This window comes from Sinohyriopsis cumingii, chromosome 6, assembly GCF_028554795.1.
Source record: "Sinohyriopsis cumingii isolate HCF-2022 chromosome 6, ASM2855479v2, whole genome shotgun sequence".
In the NCBI taxonomy this organism is placed as follows: domain Eukaryota; kingdom Metazoa; phylum Mollusca; class Bivalvia; order Unionida; family Unionidae; genus Sinohyriopsis; species Sinohyriopsis cumingii.
Window position 1 is genome coordinate 63,053,669 of NC_142966.1, and position 20,651 is coordinate 63,074,319.

General features: G+C 37.4%; 1 protein-coding gene across 1 annotated transcript in view; it reads left to right on the forward strand.

Moving 5' to 3' along the window:
- The first annotated feature begins 923 nt into the window (after positions 1–923).
- Positions 924–20,651, forward strand: part of LOC149797075 (transient receptor potential-gamma protein-like) — a 179,518-nt gene continuing 159,790 nt past the window's right edge. The window contains exon 1 of the mRNA XM_089961750.1: positions 924–1,111. The gene's annotated coding sequence lies outside the window, so the exon portion shown is untranslated. The remainder of the gene's footprint in view (positions 1,112–20,651) is intronic.

Genomic DNA, 20,651 nt, shown 5'->3' on the forward strand with positions numbered 1-20,651 from the left:
GTGGCATACTAATGGTAAATGGCACCCGGGGCAACGATGAAGGCCCAAAGGGGTTTGGACGCCCCAAGACCTATGGTGCCCGGGGACAACCGCCCCGTCTGGCCCCTCATTCGTTAGTACGCTACTGGAGGTGATGCCTATTTCCTTGCAATTTCGGACGTGATAAAAGTGTAGTGATGTAAACAAAATCCGCAAGATAATAATATAGTTTGATTTGTGAGTTCAAACATAAAATAATATAACCTAATTTTTTGGAAAGGATATTGATTTAGAGATTACTTTCAATGATAATAACATCGCAAAAGAAACATGTAAAATTATGTATTCTGTTTTAGTAAATGCACACATTCATCTTCGGCTAAATTTAAGTTTACAGCACAAAAAGTAAAGATGTAAACTATACAAGGTCAATCTAAAATGATTCAACAAAATAAGAGATGAAATTTATGGAAAACAAAGCGATTGAAAGCAGCTCAAGCTGATCCCGTAATGTAGATGGTTTAGATTTAACTACGAGATATGCAAATTTAAACATAAATCAGAAATTTTTAATGCGTTTAAAGGATTGAGAAAAACGTTGCAAATTACCGAAAATGAAAGTCGCTGTATTGATCACCTGACTTGTACATAACGACTAAAGAACATTTATAAATTATAAAATATTCTCTGGTGTCATTATACTATTTTAAATGACGAATCAAGACCTGTATTTAATTATTTGTCGACATTGATAATGACAACAGGTTACATTGTCACTCTACAGAATAATCCGTGTGCATGCATTATATAAACTTGCAGAACTATTAAGTAACGATATACTGTAATTCATTGCTGTTTCTATCTCGTGCAACTTAGCAATTCATCAGAGGACAGAGAGAGAGAGAGCACAAGGCTGCGGTTATGATTACATAGCCAATCTCCTATGTGTTAATCTGGACTGGATTATAGATCGCAGCTTGTAAGATTATAGATTGGAGCTTGTCCTGTTAGTGGCTTTCACATTGCTGCTGTTGTTGTGCTAAGTGCGGATTCAAGAGAGATATATATGTTTCATGGCATTTTGTCTTGGATTCAGAGATATGGGAGGTGATTTGGACTTCATAATCCACAGGTATGTTGTGTTATTACGACAACACCTACGTTTTCCTTGAATGACATACAAATCTTCTAATCAGTTACTTTAATATTTACATTTCTGGTGGGTTTTATCTGGAACTAATGTAATTCTATACAAAACTCTTTGATATACCCTGTTTGAAATGTGGTTTAAATCTACTCCAAATGCAGTCATAAACATCCACTCAGGATAGGAGCTATCTGACATACTTTCGACAAAACTGGATGGGCGGATTTACACAAAAGACTCACTCGTAAGAATACAGTTTTATGTTCCTATTTCTGTTATGCTTGAACTTCACTCATGTAAGTTATAAAAGTGTGGGTACGCCGCCCAGGGTGCCTGTAACTGTAAATCTACATCATTTTCTAAATCGCTATATAGTGTTTAATGCCTTTTTATAAACTAGTGTTTCCACCATTTTTCGATATCTACTAAGTGTGCATAGGTGTAATTCCACAATGGCTGTTCTAGCAGGCGACATGATTACTCAAAAAATCCGAAATACTTTCATACACTATTCATTTCTTATTTTGTTTTTTCCTTCGCATTTGCATCTAAAATATAAAAAGAGGTTCTTTCAAAGTTGAGATGAGTCCACTTCCTAGCTCAGTTTTAGTGTCAACTTTTGGAACTGACCAGCGTCGATGACAGCCACGCAGCTCATAAACTGTTCTGCAGTACATACTGTACATGGATTGTCTCAAAGAAAAACTGGAATTTGCTCGTATTAACACAGGAGATAATCGTTTAATCTCTTTTTTAAATTACACGTTTCAAAATTCGCTACATCCGTTTGAAATGATCCCTACTATAAATACAGAGACAAATGTACACGCAACACGTGCCTGCCTACCACACTGACCATGGTACACAACAACGTTGCTGTTAAAACTAGGTCAGAAGTTAATGTTCAGGTAAGAAGATTTAGCATAATGTAGATAGAGCGTATATATTTATATTATATTACTAAGGGTACATATTTATTACATATGATAGAGTGTACATATTTATTACATATGATAGAGCGTACATATTTATTACATAACACAGAGCGTACATATTTATTAAACATGACAGAGCGTACATATTTATTAAACATGACAGAGCGTACAAATTTATTACACGACACGACCGTGGCAATATCTCCTTTAGGACTACCGTCTTTTTACTTTTAGAAAGTAGGTTTGCTCTTATGTGTGTTCATCAAACCCGCATTTCCATATTTAGGCTTGTTTGTTCTCTCTCTCTCTCTTTCTCTCTCTCTCTCTCTCTCTCTCTCTCTCTCTCGCTTACACACACACACACACACACACACACACAAGTGCGTGCGCGCGCACAGTTTCTTTTTTCCCATCCGGATGAATCGATCTTAATATGTGTAAAGACTATTTATCCTCTGGTATATATTTGCGTGATCAATAAAAAGGCGCCATCAGAATACACAAAAATGAAACCGAAACAAGACAAAACAGGCTTCAAGTATTAGCTTTTCATAATTTGCTTTCCACGTGAATCATTCAAATTGTCAGTTACTGAGCTTTTAGACCTATTGCTATTCGATATTTACCAATACAGTATCGTATGCCTTCTATACTCATCGACAAATGGTACACATTTTTAAGAAAAACTATTGATTACATATATTAATAAAATGATTAAATTTTAACTGTCATCACAATCATGATCATGTTCATGTCTGAAAACAATGGAGGATTCAGGCATTCATTAGAGTTGGTTGAAAACCGAACTGAAGAGGCAATCGAAATTTGGGCGTATCGTGTGTTACCGAAATAGACTTCAAGCCTGCCAACGCACGAAACTCCCGTCTAAATGCAAACATAAACAAAACATAGGAGCCAAAATTCTTACAAGTAAACTCTCAATCAGTGAAATATGTTGTTGAGCATGCGCTGTACATTTAGTGTGCATTTCTTCGAGAGGGACTAGAGTAAGGTAAAGTTGTTAGCTTTGGCAACACGCACACGGGAGAGAATGTTGGCAAACCTCTATGCTGCTTTCATGTAGTGTGACTAGTATTTCTAAATACGTGGTCATTGTGGAAGTTATATACAGACGGCTGATAAAAGGATGACTCCATGTGCTAGAAAAATGAACCTAAATTAGTCCCAAACTTTACTAACGTTTTCTGTTTTTAAAATAGTGCAATGAAAGAATCATACAAAAAACACCCAAACATTTTTTTTAAGAAAATGTTTTCGGCTCGTTTTTTCCAGTTTACCTTTCAAGTCCAGGAAGTGAAAATGATCCCGCGGGGCTAGCAGGTGCACATCTGAAGGGCAAGCTGTATATTCTACAACCCAAAGTAAACCAATCAATCATGCATACAAAATAAAGGGAATTAAAAGTTATTTTAATAAGACCCAATATATAGAAAGTATTTTAAATAACCAAGATAACCAGTGAGAAAAACTTGGTAAATTCATTTTATTAAAATCAAACCATGTGTACCATGCGAAACTGTAAACGGAGCTCTAATTTACGCTCTGAAGTATGTTGGAGTATTGTATCATGTTGCTATTGTTGCTGTAAGACTCCTAACTCAACAATGTTCCTGTACCAAATGCACGTCATCAATTTATCACAAAGAAAGGAAAAACAGTTAAATAAATATTGAAAACAAAACTTCAAAATATATATGCCAGTTACGTATGTAATAAACAATGACTTTTAGACTTTCAATGATTTGCTAAAACAAATGTTTGTATAAACTTGAATAATTAGTGTTTCCTGTGACTCTGATGGAGTTTGACTTTATCACGACTCTATGGTCATAAACTAAGTAACAATAGGAGAAGTAAAACCAAAATGTTTTGTAACACAATAAATAATTTGATTATCAAAGTTATCATTGAAAATGTGAGAGAAACTTAAGTATTTTGAGGTGAATCCAAAATAATCCTGACCAAGTTCTTCGAAAGCCCAAATGAATGAAAAGTTCCGTATAAATTTCAAAACCGGAAATGTACTGGTCCGCCAAGAATAGTAACTTTGTCAAGATGGCGTTGTCCAGAACTCCTTCGAACAATTCACAGCAGTTCCAGAATAATATCATAGTCCAAATAATGAGAACTTTCTATTTCGACTGAGTAGTCTAAACAAATGGGATTTTTTTCCTCTCTAATAATATATAAATACTACATAAAACATGTCTGAGAACTTAAAATAGGAGCACAAGAAATGAGAATGACTCCAAAATCGGAATGAATTTGATTGACTGACTGACTGATCTTAGATTAACGTCGCTTTCGCCCATTCGGGCATTAGTGACGAGTTTATGCCTGCACGACAGGCTATTTAATTATTCGCTAGGGAAGGAAAAAGTGCCACATTCCCCTGCGTAATGATGCACACACCGTGTGCTTATTAATTAGTCCGTTTTCGGAACATTTATGCTGGACGGGGCATACAATGGGTTGGAATAGAGATACACGTGCCCATTGTATTAATTTGAATGTACTGCTAAGACGCTTATTGGGAACCACCCATTCATTGCGCCACCCCCTTTCTGTGCTTACACGCTCATCGGGGCACCTGTTAAATTAGACGAGTGGAAATAGTTCCACATCTCGTTTAAGTGAAAATGTCCGAGCGAACAAGAGGAGGAGAATGACCCGGCAAGAGGCGACTAAAGCACAGAAACGAAATCAAATTTAGACCAGTTTAATGGTCAATTTAAAATTACCAATAATATGTAAGCCACCCGTGCAATTAGCCAAATCTATTAAGTCAAGCTAATTGGATTAGTGATTCACTCATTCAGTTTGAATTTATTGTACAAAGTGTACTTCTATTTTCAAAATGACTACCAATCAGTTAAGTCTAAGTGACTCATTAATTTTGTATCAAGCATTATTGTTAATTTTGATGGTGGTGTATAAAGGATCAAACCAGGATTGTGCAGATAAAGATAATGTCAAAACAGGTTTTCAATAACCAAAATGAAAACCTCAAACATTCACTGAGGCAATATTGATCATTGTTCGACCTTTTAGCTTTGAGTTCGCTAATAAGGGACGTCTAGACTTCTACGGAAAGGCTGCACTTTTGTCTGGGCTAGCTTTCTTTACATTTTCCGGTGGCACTCACTGCACGGTGCACATCCATCACACTACAAGGTCGCCTCACCCTTTTCCAGTACAGCTAATTGACAGCTCGGCTAACAACAACTGGTTCCCATCCAATAGGGCTGGTGATCGTGGCCTCCCAGCTCCAACATGTCGGAAGCCCCGCTGACTAACTGGACTGCTGATACGCCAAGTCCTGTTTTATAAATTATTGTAATTAGATTACAATATTATTTACTTCATGCGATGGCATTGCCTCTCGTCACTACTGAGGACACCGAATGGGCGTGTGGTCTAAAGTGCTCACCGTTACGGATCACTGCCATCTCACCTGTCTGCCTGGGTTCGAGTCTCGTGCTCAGACAATGTGAGTATGTGAGAAAGCTTACCGGTAGCTTTTCGTGGATCGGTCGTTCTTTCCGGGGTTTTCCTGGGTTCATCCTCCATCATTAATTCTGAACGTCATGTATAGTCTATCTTGTGCTGAAAATGGCGTTAAACCCTATAACAACAACTCGTTACTACTAATTGAATGGGTTGGTGGGTGGGTGGGGCATACTAACACATGCACAGGGCCATGCTCCCTTTTTCTGCTAGTTTCGTAGATAGTCGTGACGGCACGTACAGCACGTTGTTCCTGCTCCTCGCCTCCACCCATTTCAGTGTTGCAGTTGTCGCTCCGGTCTTCCTTCTTCGACGTCCCCCGAGTGAATGAAATGACCGATGAAACTCATGAATTTGATTGCACGGCTCTCTTCTTATATACACCATCTATTACGACTATATTTCACAATATAGCCCACGTGACAGACCTTACTGCTCAATTTGTCTCGAAACTGCCTATTTTTGGAAGTTACTGAACTCTTCTAGAACCGTCAAAACCCAAACAGCCATTGAGAAATTAATCCAAATGTGCCATTACATCTTATTATTAAGATTAGTATTAGTATTTGCCAACACATACGTAAGCATCTATTTATAGATCATGTGTAATTTTACTCTCTAAACAGACCGAATGTCACGTGATCAAAATCTAACAAAAGATATTCTCTACAATTTACAATAATGAATCAAATTACACAAGTTAACTAACATTATGTACCAGGAGTTACAAAAATATAGATATGCATATCAACTTATGTCTACTAACAATTTCGGTGTTAAGGCCGGCAAAAATGTACGAGTCTTTCCTGTCTTTCTACCGTCCCTGTTTTTAGTTGCCGACCGTAGCACTTTTTCCCCAGTATTAAAACAAAATGTAAAAACAAATTATCCCGAAATTAATTTGTGCACCTAATTGAAGTTTGGACATAAATCCAAGACGATCATTTGTGGAACATTTTTATCTTAGATAAAATAACCCAACCATGTCCTTCGAATTGAATAAAATGGCGTCAAATAAGTTTGACGCCAGTGAAGTCCCAAAATACCTTCATATAGGTCTGAACTTAAAATATCTACAACATGACTGCCAGAGTATTATAGACCGATCATTTCATTTTGGTCTGTGGGAGTTGGATGGAAGAGTTTTCTTTTAAACCAGGACATTTTTACATTTTTACTTCAGTATAATTTTTCAACTAGTATGTTGGATTTAATTAGTTCCCTTTTCTACTAATTACCATTTATTCAAGTTATTTGGCGGCCGGATTTTTTCCAAATGATCCCGGTCTCTGCCCCCACGCCTGAAATTTAAATTATATTGTCGGCCTCTTTGTAATTCCAATTCTGTATAGCGCAGGGAAACCGTACAGTTGTTATATGTATGTCCTATCCTACCATATGCAGGTCACACGTCTATGTCGCATCAAGAATACTGCCCATTTTCCACGTAACATTTTATGCCGGAAACTCAAGCTCATGGTCAGAGCCTAAATCTGAACAGTGTGGTAGTGGACCCGGGCTAAGAAAATCCTCTACTTATGGTTCTAACATTATTCTAATTAAAGCGCTATCTTGGTAGTTTGCAGCGATGTCATACACACAATGTCTCTTTACTGGGCCGAATTAGGTCAAGTGTTCGAGGGGGAGGGGGGTCCAAATTTGAGAAGGGCCCAAACTTTTCTCGAAAGGGCACGAACACGAAAGGCTATGTGTGTATTTACTAAAAGTGTGCATAATACCCAACAGACCTACGCAAGAAAAAAACAATGGTCAAATTTCATGTGACAAGTGAATGTACGGTTGTATGTTTACGTTTGTTTGTGGGGGTTTGGGGAGGGGATAGCCTGGGGGGTCCAGGAAACCCTGACACCCCTATCCGGCCCTACTTTATTTAGACTGTAACTGTAATGATGTCTGCCTTCCTTGAGCAAATTCTTCCAGCATTGTTTTATGAACAAGGGACTTCTGTTTTTCGTCACGCGATCGACATGCATACATTCTAATCTCCATAGAGTGAGAGGAAGCATGAAATGTACGCAGTTTTATCTTGTAGTTGTCATTTCTCACCTGTATGAAAAGATCACCATCATTATCGGTGCAAAGCTACTTATCTATTAATCATTTCTTATGGCGGTGTCGGGTTCGAAAGATCTCGCAGCACGAAATTGTTACTAGTTAACAGCAACTGGAAATGAATTCTTAGGTTTCTAACCAACGTAGTGTAAGTCTGTATCGATTTGTACCACTAATTGGTGCTATCCAAGAACATGGACTAATTTTGAAACAGCTTGATCTCTTAAACTGGGGTTGCACGTGTCATAGTGGTATTAATGCGGCAGCATTTCTGTTTTCTTGCAGAAAAATGCCCAAAGAGCCAAAATGAGTTAAACATTTGGATGGTTTTTTAAACCCACGTAGTTCGCTTGTACTAATCCTTGTTGTAAAACGTTCTCCTCAAGCCTGGCAGTGGTAGGATAAACAATAATTGCTAGCCTTTCATTGGACAACACATGGGGAACCTTTTAAATTAATTTACGTTAAAATAAGACAGACATTCAAAATTTTGACAGTATAAAGTTAATGTTACGAGATTTTGTCTTGTTTTAAGTAATGACACCACAAACGTCACCCGTGTCACTTTAGTACACGACTCCCAGAGCCTGAACAATATCGTTATACAATATTCAAAAGATGCACTAGATCAATGAAATCGATGAATCACAATCAATATTTGTGTGTCACTCTGATACTCTCTTTTGTTTAAAATTCTGAAAATTTAATCGCTCTCTCCTATGTCTCAAAAAGGAACTGTCTGTTTTACCGGCTGCCGTCTAAAACAAAGTAAGGACTGGGTTGTATACAGTATTTATCTTTTTGTGCAAGACAATAGCAAATTATGATCATCTCGTTAGGACGTGTGATATTATATGCAGACAAAATTAAAAATATGTTCAGCGTTGATGTCTCTAGCATATATATATTAGCTCTACGGGTGCTAGACCAGACAAGCTTATGGGATGTGCCGTTGTCTGTCATCCGTCATCCGATGTACGTGCACCCTTCAGGGCAAGTTTGTTATCGATACCTCTTCTAAACTACTCAGATAAATGCCATGAACTTTGCACACACACAATGTTTAGCTGGTCCTAAATGAAAATGAGGCTTGGCAAATATCCAATATGGCTGTCACAGCAGCCATTCTGAAAATATTGTTATCCCTACTTCGCCTGAATGGATGGTCATATTGACATCGGGTTTTCACTAAAAGACTTATTAAAAAATTTAGCTGGAACTAAATGAAAATTATACCGATGTCCGATATGGCCGCTACAGCCGTCATCTTGAATATCTTATTACTGCTACTCTTTCTAAGCGTAAATTCATATCACCATGGGGTTTTCGCTGAAGACATATACTGATGTATTGATGATCCATACTACAATGCAAAATAATCGGAGCTGATATCCAGCGCAGCTGCTACAGCGCAATATTGCAAATCTTATCACTACGTCTCCTAGATGGAACGTCAGATCACTATAACATGTCCAGGGTATTTAGTCAGTCCCAAATAAAAATGGTGCCGACCTGACAACTAGTATGACCACTATGGCAGTCAGATTGAAATTCTTGTCTTATTACTCTTCATAAATGGAAAATCACTAAGATATGATGTTTCCACCAAAATATTAATTGTGAAAATTAGTTGGTCCTGAACAAAAATGGTGTCGATCTGATATCAGATATGGTCATCATGCCAGCGAAATTGAACATTTTCTTGTTGCTACTTCTCCTAAATGGAAAGTCAAATCGATATGGGGTTTTGATAGAAAACTTATTGTGGTATCTAGGTGATCGTGAATGAAAATTTTATCAGTCTGACACCCAATATGACCACCATTGCGGCCATCTTAAAAATTTGCCATCGTTACTTCCCCAATATTCATGGTCGTATCGAAATAGGGTTTTCTCCTAAAGACTTCTTGTGATATCTAATTGGTCTTAAATGAAAATGGTGCTCCGCAGACATCCACTATGGTCACCACAGTTAACAGATTGACAATCTAATCACTGATTCTCCCGAATGGATTGCTATATTGGCATGTGATTTTTAAAAATGTCTTCTAATGGAGTCTAGTTTGTCCTAAACGAGAATTGTGCAGAATCTACAACTCCTGATGGATGTCAATGTTTATTTCAGTGTAAGTTTAACTAATATGTAAAAATGTTTTTAAAATTGTAATTTTGAATATTGTCATAAATTGTTGCAAAATGCTCATCGCTTATGTATGTAGATTCTTTACCTGGGTTATATATGAACTGCACCACTTACCATTCCAGGGCCCCGAGTGGCCGAGTGGTCTAAAGCGCTCTTCGTTACGGATCACTGCCATCTCACCTCTGTCTGCGGCGGTTCGAGTCTAAGATTCAGCCAATGTGGGCATGTGAGAAAGCCTGCCAGTAGCTTCTCGTGGGTCGGTGGTTCTTTCCGGGGTTTTCCGGGTTCTTCCTCCACCATTAATACTGGCCGACATGTATAGCCTATCGTGCTGAAAAATGGCGTTAAACCCCACAACAACAACAACAAGAACCACTTACCATTCCTAGGGAGAGATCATTTTCTACAAACAAACTTTATCTGTACTGTGCAACTGATTCTGTCCAAACTTTTAAGTGCACTTTGTGCTCTCCAAAATATGAATTTACTTATTTTCTAGTGTTGTTGCAATAAGGTGACTGGGATTTGTTTGTGTGTAACTCCCACAATAGAACAACTCCTATATAGCGGCTTTCCTGACAACAGCGGCGTAACTGCCTTTACGCAGATACGCAGCTACATACTAAAATGTTGGCACAATGCATTTTAAAGCAATTATTTTAATGAGTTGTTGGTATTGCAATCAACTTTGATATGAGGAAAATATCTCCATGACTTCATGACCAGTGTTTACATTGAATATACGCAACCACTTTCTTTGTTGTACGCTACGTGACGATGGGAATGCCTTCATCATTCTGTACTTGCGTATGAGAAAAATGATTTACATATTCACGTGTAAGTTGATTCATGCGTTTGCATTGTCTCTTTTATTCATGCATTTGTTTTACTAGCGTGTCTGTCATGATTGAACTCTAAACAATAGGAACTCCTCCCGATACTCATTTTGACGACCGAGGTTGATTCAAGCGTCAACACAGTACTTTTGTTTCGTATTGTATGCCCACGTTTGAAACCGAATCTTAATTACGGAATTTATATTTATTCTCGGAGTGCATCCGATCTAACTTTATTATATAGTGAGCACTGAAAAGAACGAAATTATTTTTGAATATATTAGAAACATTTTACATGTGACAATGACTGAACGGTCGTCTTTTCGTTTCTAAATCCAACGCTATACGCCAAGATCAAGGGGACTCCTATACTTATGGTGTAAAATTGCCTAACGGTAGTATGATATTAAGACATCAGTACACAATTCTCTAAAATAAAAAAACAGAAGTGTAGCATTTTTTGGAAGTTTCTAAACAACTAAAGCACTGAAACATTTGCTACTATGCAGTACAATTTGAAAAGAAAGTATTTACACGCAATCTAAAAGTATACTTTAAAAGCAACTTTAAAACGTACTCCATCAGAATCTTGGTGCAAACCTTAATGAATAAAATAATGTTTACTGGTGCAAACTTCAAAGTCAAGTATTTAGTTTTGCTCTAGTATGAAGCAATTCATCTTCCACTTGTTAAGCAACACGATTTAATTGATCTCGTCCGATATATCACCTGAGAGTTTGTCAGGGAGCCAGACCTAAAGGGAATATATAAAATATTTATTTACATGTAAAATATCTAATCAGACGACATTTTATTACTTGTTTTTCAGAGCGACGTTTTTAACATTTGTAATCATGCTAAAAATGCGCAAACCTATTGCTGGTCTAGTAGTGGTTACATTTATTTTTTAATTTTTAATTTTAACAAAAATGAGTGGTCTAGCTTTCTCAATTTATCGTCTACTAACATGTTCCCAGAAAATTAAATAGTCCATTTGGGTACACATAGGCGTTGACGTTATGGAGTATGTAGATGGTCGGTGCTTAAGCGATCCGATTTGGGCGGACAAGCACTTCTTGCATAATAATGTAATGAAGATGGGAATCAAGTCATTTTACACAGGACTAATCATCTTGCAAGTCAGGGCTCAAATATAACGCTCGCATACACGAACAACTGTGGAAAATGCGAGTTGAAAATTCAGACTCTTGTATATTTTTGTGAGTCATAAATTATTCAATGATAAGAATGAAATCATTGGTTGTTGTTGTTGTTGTAGGGCTTAACGCCATTTTTCAGCACACGATAGGCCATACATGGCGGCCAGTATTACTGGTGGAGGAAGAACCCGGGAAAACCCCGGAAAGAACCACCGACCCACGAGAAGCTACTGGCAAGCTTTCTCACATACCCACATAGGCTGAATCCGAGACTCGAACCCACGCAGACAGAGGTGAGATGGCAGTGATCCGTAACGGAGAGAGCTTTAGACTACTCTGCCACTCGGGGCCCCCCGAAATCATTGGTAAAACTATTTAAAGTTTTATGTTCAGCAAAATCAAGAACATAATTCCGAAGAAGAAAAAAAAAATGGCCTTGTTTTGGTATTGAACAGTACAGTCTATATTGTAGCATAATAATGTGGTCATTCGTGCCGTCTACTCTACAGCCTAATACGGTGGTCATAGGTATTGTCTACCGTGTAGTTTAAAACGGTGGTCAGACATTGTGTCTACCGTAAAACCTAATATGGTGGTCGTAATGCTGTCTACCGTGCTGCTTAATACGGTGGTCATACATGCTGTGTACCGTGTAGCCTAATAAGGTGATCATACATGCTGTCAACCGTGTAGCCTAATAAGGTGGTCAAACATGCTGTCTAACTAATAAGGATGTCATACATGCTGTCTAACGTGTAGCCTAATAAGGTGGTCATATATGATGTCTACCGTGAAACCTAATAAAGTGCCCATGCATGATGTCTACCATGTAGCCTCATAAGGTGGTCTTACATGCTGTCTACCATGTAGCCTAATACGGTTGTCATACATGCTGTCTACCGTGTAGCCTAGTAAGGAGGTCATACATGCTGTCTAACTAATACGGTTGTCATACATGTTGTATACCGTAAAACCTAATACGGTGGTCGTAATGCTATCTACGTTAAAACCTAATACGGTGGTCTTAATGCTGTCTGCCGTAAAATCTAATACGGAAGTCGTAATGCTGTCTACCGTGCTGCTTAATAAGGTGGTCATACATGATGTGTACAGTGTAGCCTAATAAGGTGATCATACATGCTTCTACTGTGTAGCCTAATAAAGCGACAATACAAGCTATCTACCATGAAAGCTAAAAGTTGTTCATACATGCAGTCTACCGTGTAGCCTAATAAGGTGGTCTTACATGCTGTCTACCGTGTAGCCTAATAAGGTGGTCATACATGGTGTCTACCGTTAAACCTAATGCGGTGATCGTACATGTTGTCTACCGTGAAACATAATATGGTGGTCGTTGATGCTGTCTACCGTGTTGCCTAAAACGGCGGTCATACATGCTGTGTACCGTGTAGCCTAATAGGTGGTCATACATGCTGTCTAACTAATAAGGATGTCATACATGCTGTCTAACGTGTAGCCTAATAAGGTGGTCATATATGATGTCTACCGTGAAACCTAATAAAGTGCCAATGCATGATGTCTACCATGTAGCCTCATAAGGTGGTCTTACATGCTGTCTACCATGTAACCTAATACGGTTGTCATACATGCTGTCTACCGTGTAGCCTAGTAAGGAGGTCATACATGCTGTCTAACTAATACGGTTGTCATACATGTTGTCTACCGTGTAGCCTAAAGCGGTGTTCGTATATATGAATCGACTGGTAATAATACACAGTGGACAGTAAACAGTAGATAACTTTCATTTAGACTCGGAATTTCAATGCATAAAAAGAAACTATGTATCTCTGGAACTATTTTACAGACTATAAACAATAATGTAACAATTTACTTCAGCAATCATGACGTATTTAATAAATATTTTTAAAATTATTTATAAAATTATACTTCTTTGCTAAAACTGCAAATCCCTCTCCCATTTATAGCTTATATTTTAATATGCAAGAAAATCGTTAAACGTGACAAGATTCTCTCTCTCTCTCTCTCTCTCTCTCTCTCTCTCTCTCTCTCTCTCTCTCTACACTTTATGAATATCAGTTTCCTTAATTAAAGGACGATCGTTCTTTCTGGATACAAACTGGATTTTCAACCCAGAAATAACACGTGATCCAATATTGACAGAAATGACGTATCGTTGCGTAGAAATACATGACGCGTGTACACTATATCATTGATATACCACGAGATGTATAAATTTTTCATTCAAAGGAAATTTTGCTTGCCGAATTTACTTTCCATGAACAGTTTATATAACAAATGGTATATCAAAGCTAAGCTATTTATATATTGTATTTATATCACATCAAAATACACATATTTGCTCTTCGAACGGAGATAAGATTGATTACAGGCAAATGTGTATTGACCGATTGAATGAACTCTTCACATCACTGCCTAGTGTGCCCGCTACAAAATGAAGCTCGGTGACTTTTGAAGTTATTCGCAAGCCCCTTTGCAAATTGATAAGCTGCTTGTTTTCTTTTTCAGCTTCTATTTTGATTCATATTGATTAAATAAATATGACACACATGATTTAAGCATGAAAAATAGTTTTATTAAAGAAAGTAGAGCACTCCAAACACTGAATGAATACTCAGCCATTCACGTACCGGCGACTGTATGGAAATTAATGTGTAAATAGAAAGTAAGCGAAACGAGGAATCAACAAGAGGTAATTAAAATATTGTAATGTATTAACAGTTAATCTAAATAAATATTCTGCTTTAACTCAAATTACTTCCGATCATAAAGTTGTTCTCTCTCTCTCTCTCTCTCTCTCTCTCTCTCTCTCACAGACACACACACACACACACACACACATCCGTAATGACTGGCCAATGCACACTTAAACTTTCCTCCTCCAAATTTTTAATTTTTGCCAGAAAGTCAACGCAGAAACGTCAATTTACATGAATAAGAATTTACTCTGCATTACATACTATATTAAATACAGTGATTAATGTACTGACTGGCCAATATGTTATTAAGATACCATTTACATGAATACCGATTTTAAATATACAAGGACAAGACACTGCAAAACACATACAAACACACATATGTGATAAACGTTAATATACTGGAAGCGTACAACCATTAAATGTATCACTTGTGTTTACATATGGAGCAGTTATGCAACAGGCTATCAGACTGTGTGTTTAAGATGGATGTAAAAATATTTTAAAAATCTGAGAGTGTTTGTATATTACTTGGGAGAGAATTCCACAGTTTTTCCGCTGCATGCCTAAATGAGTGTAGCCTATAACAGGAAGCTCTTACATTTGGGATTTCCACGGTGCTTACATGCCTAAAAGAGTAATAATATTGTTTCAACATTATCAGATCGTTTAAGGATGTTGGACAGTTCTTGGTTACAAATTTGAATTCTTCAAGTGCCTTTATCTTTCCTAGTGTTTTAAAGAGTTTAAACACTTGCCAAGAGTTTAAAATAACGTTTCGTTAAATCACTGAAGACAAATCTTAAAGCTCTTTCGTGAAGTTTTTCAAGTTTGTTCATATTAGTGAAACTGCTGAAAATTCAAGGTTACCGGAAAGTACTGCTTTCTTGAGTCTTGTAGGGAAATTGTTTTGGTCAAGGCCGCAGTTTATGAGTTTGGTTATAGGACCAGCCAGTGTTTGAGTTCCAAGTTTTGATAGTTTTGGTGAATTGAGATCTATCCAAGTTGGCTTTCTAATGCTGATATTTGATATGGCTTTATATGTAGACCTTCATTGACATGAAAGAAATCAAATCTTGTAAACATATTAAAGGTCATTTTGATAGCCTATATGACTGGATGTTCATCGTAGGGGTTACTGCCTACGTCGTTAGTAATATTAAACGAAGATATCATTAGTCTTCTGCCAGACAGGCCTGATCAGAGATAATTTTATCATTTTTCATGCTGGATAACTTTGAGTCTTGTGATAAAACACGTTTGTTTACCGGGAAGACTTAATGGTTAGCCAGAAATCTTTACTTTTTGTTCCTCCTAAGCAACTTTCGAAAAAAAATTGTATGGCTTCACGTCTAAGTTTGGTCACCAGATTTGTTCTTTGCAGCTGCTCCAGTTGTTTATGTTCTAGATCTCTGGTATTTGTGAAGTAAGTGGGCTTTCCTGTGTATTGATTTTCGCAGAATGCCATTGATAAATGGAGCTGATTGTTTTCTTTGTATTTTTGCTTAAGTAGAACAATATTCTCCATCATATTAGTTTGCAACTGCTCAAAGGACCAGTATACATCGTCATATATATTAGCTACATCAAAAGGTGTAGACACCGCTCTGGTGGCCATATGGTGAGAGCTTCAGCCTCGGATGGGAAAATTGCGGATTCGAACCCCGGCCGAGTGATACCAAAGACTTACACAAAAAACGGTACTTACAGCTCCTCGCATTTCGCTCAGAATTAAGAGAATAGTGCCAAGACTTTTCGGCCTGGTGTCAGGATACTGTGACTGGATGGAACATGATGCTACATGTCTGAAGCATGGTGCCTCAGTGCTGGACATCACTCTAAACTGCCTCACAGCAGACGTCGTAGCGACATGACTAAAAAAATTAAAGCTACGTTAAAAATCAAAATCTATCTCTCTCTTACACACACACACGCACACACAACATACAAAGGAGTTGTAGACCGTAGTTCGGTATTGAAAAAGTTTTCTTAGTTAAAATCCGTAAAGCTGATGTATGTAAATTTACTGCGGGTTGTTGGTGGTATTTTTTCTTTGATCATCCTGAAAATCATAGTATGAAAGTTACTAATACTACTGTTAAACTTTCCAAAGTTAGGCACTCATTTTAGTTTACTAAGATAACATCTACATGCGTGGGTTTGTTCTGGCTTTTAAAACACGTTCATCCAGAAATAATGATTGGCATGTTAACAAGATTTTAAATTTCGATAGGGGGCTGACATTTGTTATGGTATAGAAGGTGAAAATTTAAGTCTCCAGGCAGCATGAAATTATCATAATGGATAATTGTTTAATCTAATAACAAATTACTGTCCTTAGTGAATATAGTATCTTGCATGGCTGGGGATTTGTAACTGCTGGCTAAAACCTATTTATGATTTTGGATTGTTATTTTTATACACATATATTCAATGTTTTCTGGTTTGAGGGCCATCCCTCTTCTGGCTAGTAAGTCTGACCGAAAGAAAACAAGGACACCACCTCCCTGTGTGGTACGGTCTTTCCGGAACGATACGATAGCAAGGAGTTGAAGAAATAAAATGGAATCGGGGATAGATGAATTTATTATCTTGGTTTCAGTTAGAGTCAAGAAATCTACCATTTTATTGATCATAAACTCTGAATTTTCGCCAGATTTATAACAAATACTGTTTGTATTGGGATGAGTTATTACATGTTTTGCCTAATTTCAGTGATTGGTTAGAAAGGATTGACATCGGGTCCGTCGTTTGATTCTGCTTAGGGAAGACGAGAAGGTTCTTCATTTGCTAAAGAAGTTTAGAAAAAGAATTCGAGAATCTCAGTAGGCGCTCCTTGCAATTTTGGCAAACCAATTATTGTCAAAGCTGGCGAGTTTTCGATATTCTTCTCGAGAAACACTTGGGCATGTACCGTGTACACATGTAACAACAATCATACTGAATTAAGTGCTGATTTGCTTGAACGGACTTGTAGTATGTTGTGCTCGGAAATTTGTACCCCGCTCCTAATAGACTCAGGTTTAAAGTAATGTCATTACTAATTAATATTGCCAGAATGATTAGGTACTGTGCTGTAGACCGATAGCTTTATGCTGGTATGGGCTGCTGCTATTTTTGTTTACAGAGAACATTATGGGAGAGAAAAGCTTTGACACGGGTTGTAAAATACAACAAAATTGGGTTGTGATTGTCGCAACGAGATACCAAGTATGACTGGATCATGTCAGAGCAGTTCCATCAGGTGCGCCTGTAGTTTATTTGGGGTGAAAAGACATAGTAAACCAGAGAAAATAAACAAAGGAGCAACCAGTGATACTTGCAAAGGGAGTACAATTTCTCTTTTGCTCCATCCATTTCATTCACGTATTCGGAAACATTTCTCTGCTATTATCTTTAGAGGAGGCAACGCTGTAGTGAGATTCGAGCAAAACAGTAGCCACGTTGCCTGTCATTTCGCCCAAATGCGCAAAAGCGAAGTTGACTTCTCTTGCTTCCACATATCCAAGCCTTGTTCCCTATTTTAGGCCACATTGGACGCTTTAGTTTTCAAATACACCATCATACTTTGAGTCTTTTTTTGTTTATTGTGCAATGTTAAACAGCTTTAAGATAGTAGTTTGTATCGTTGATCAACTTCTGTATCAATCAAATCATTATTTGTGCCCGCAAAAGCTTGAATATGTGGATGAAATGTGAAGTATTTGTAGTCCAATTACGAAACAATGACCGATGTGTGTAGCCTGATTGCTTGTAAGAATAAAACAAATTTTGAATTTGATCTTTTAAAACTAGAAAGAAAGCATCTGTGCAGCGATATCTGTGACAGAACTGCAACAGTAAATATTTTCGAAATTACTTCCTTTGCATTAGAAATTGTCATACATCAGTTGTTCTGAATCATACTATAGTGGACGTGTAGATATTATCATGCAGACTGCATTTACTCATCTTAACTTAAATCTTAATTGTTGTTCCAACTATTTAAGACTATTATAGTTTAAACAAGGCCTATTCAATCCTAGTTATTGCATGCTTTGCAATTTAACAGCCATTAAAAAACTTTGAGATAAAATTACTGATTGCTATGGACTATTACCATGGTAGACAGCAAATTGGGTCCAAAAACAAACACGTCGGGTCGAATCGTCACAACCGTTGGGGTAGTACGATTTTTGTTAATATGCTCAGCAATAATTGAGACATAATATGCGACATTCAATCCGGTTTAAAATGGACCACACAGTTCGGTCATATGTGATTGTATGGGCCTGTAAATAAAGACAGTCCAATGGAATATGGATGTATGAGGATAGAAATAAAATGAATAATTGCCGTTTTCGAGGTATATGCAATGAAATTTTAAAATTACACCCGTTACTGAAATAGTAGGGTACGAAACGAATATATGAACTGTATGACTTTTACTATAACACAAAGTTTAAATATTTTCATAAATTTGCATTAGTGTTTTGATAATCTTTTACTCAAATGTTTAGTTGAATGGCTCATTAAAGTGAACATTGTAAACATTCTAAATCATTTTTACTACTATATGCTCACTTTCCCTACTTTCCCATTACTTCGATGACCGCTCCAGTGGGCTATTGGTTAGAGCGTCGGATGCTGGAGGTCATGGGTCCAATCCCCGGCAGAGTCATACAAAAAGACTTACAAAAAAAATGGTGCTAACAGCTGCCTCGCTGGGCGTTCAGCATTAAAAGTTTCGTGTTAGGACTGGTCGGCCTGGTGTCAGGATAATGTGACTGGGTGGGACATCATGCTACATGTCTGCGGCATGATGCCCCAGTGCTAGACTTCACTTTAAACTGCTACACTGCAGACATCGTAGCGATATGACTGAAAAATTGGTAAAGCTTCGTTAAAAATCCAATCACATCACATCACCCATTACTTCGCCCTCGTCAGTCGGTACAAAAAAATGTCACATGGTCCAAAAATGTAAGTCTATCGTGTACCTTGTTCAAGCAAAGAATGTTTCTGCGTTTCCTCTGATGACATGCTCTTCTAGCATCTTTTCTGTAGCACGGCCGATCGCAGACATTTGAGTCACATACTAGTCTGATTATCACATGATTTTCCAGAATACCTTTTTGTTCTATTTGGGCAAGGTTCATTGTCCATGAACCATTCATGGTCAAAATATAGAAACGTGTACGTGTTTATAAATCAGTTATGACAATGAAAATCATTTCATCTCTACATCCAGTTTTTCGTCGTTTCCTTTGAAAGATAAATAGTTTTTACAGTTGAAACTGATATACAAAGATCTGTGGTGCCTTCCTATTCTAAAATTCTACGACTGATGTTTATATTATAACTAATTCGTTCAGCCATAAAAGCCAGTAGCAGTACGATTTTGAAAATTGATTGTTTCTTCACACGCCCAAAAAAATGTAGGGAGTAAAAAAAAATTAGTTTTGCATGTGGTGTGTGTCATCTGCTATCAAACTGAATTTCCTTAAGCCAACTAATCCTAACTCCATTAAATTAAATTAACATGCTTTGTTATTGATGTTACCTAGTAAAGATTTTGTTTTAACTGATATCAGCTGTCGAATTTACGCCCTTTTATTGACTGTTGATTGACATACAACGCTTATTATTCTATACATTTGCCAAGGTCATGTACTAGCTTGATTTATCAAAATGGCTCTTCTTCAAAAGTGCTCACTTAAGAAAAGATGATCTGATTTCTTCGCACGCTCCTCTAACTCGTAACAGTTCTATAGCATGGGGGAATCAGTAATTCTATCCTACAACAAAAACACTAGGATTTTTAACACGAAATGTGACCTCTAATTCCCACTGGCTAGCAATAAACTTTAAGTTTCTGTGGAATTTGTCTGCAGTCATCCATAGCCTGTTATAACCCCAAAAGTTAGCAATAGGAATCGAATAGGTGTCGTCCGCTTTAATTCTGCGCAATCTTACGCACTACAAACCCACATTTTCAGCCTTAGACGACTGAAACATCATTTGCATTTCAGTCGCAAATTTTGGTCTCTGCGTCAGATTGAGTTACATTGCTTTGTTGGTAACCCCGAAAGGCCCATTTTTTATTTCGACAGCAAGATATTGTTCAACATTTCAGGACTGTAATTGACTGAATTTAGTCAGCCATGAAATC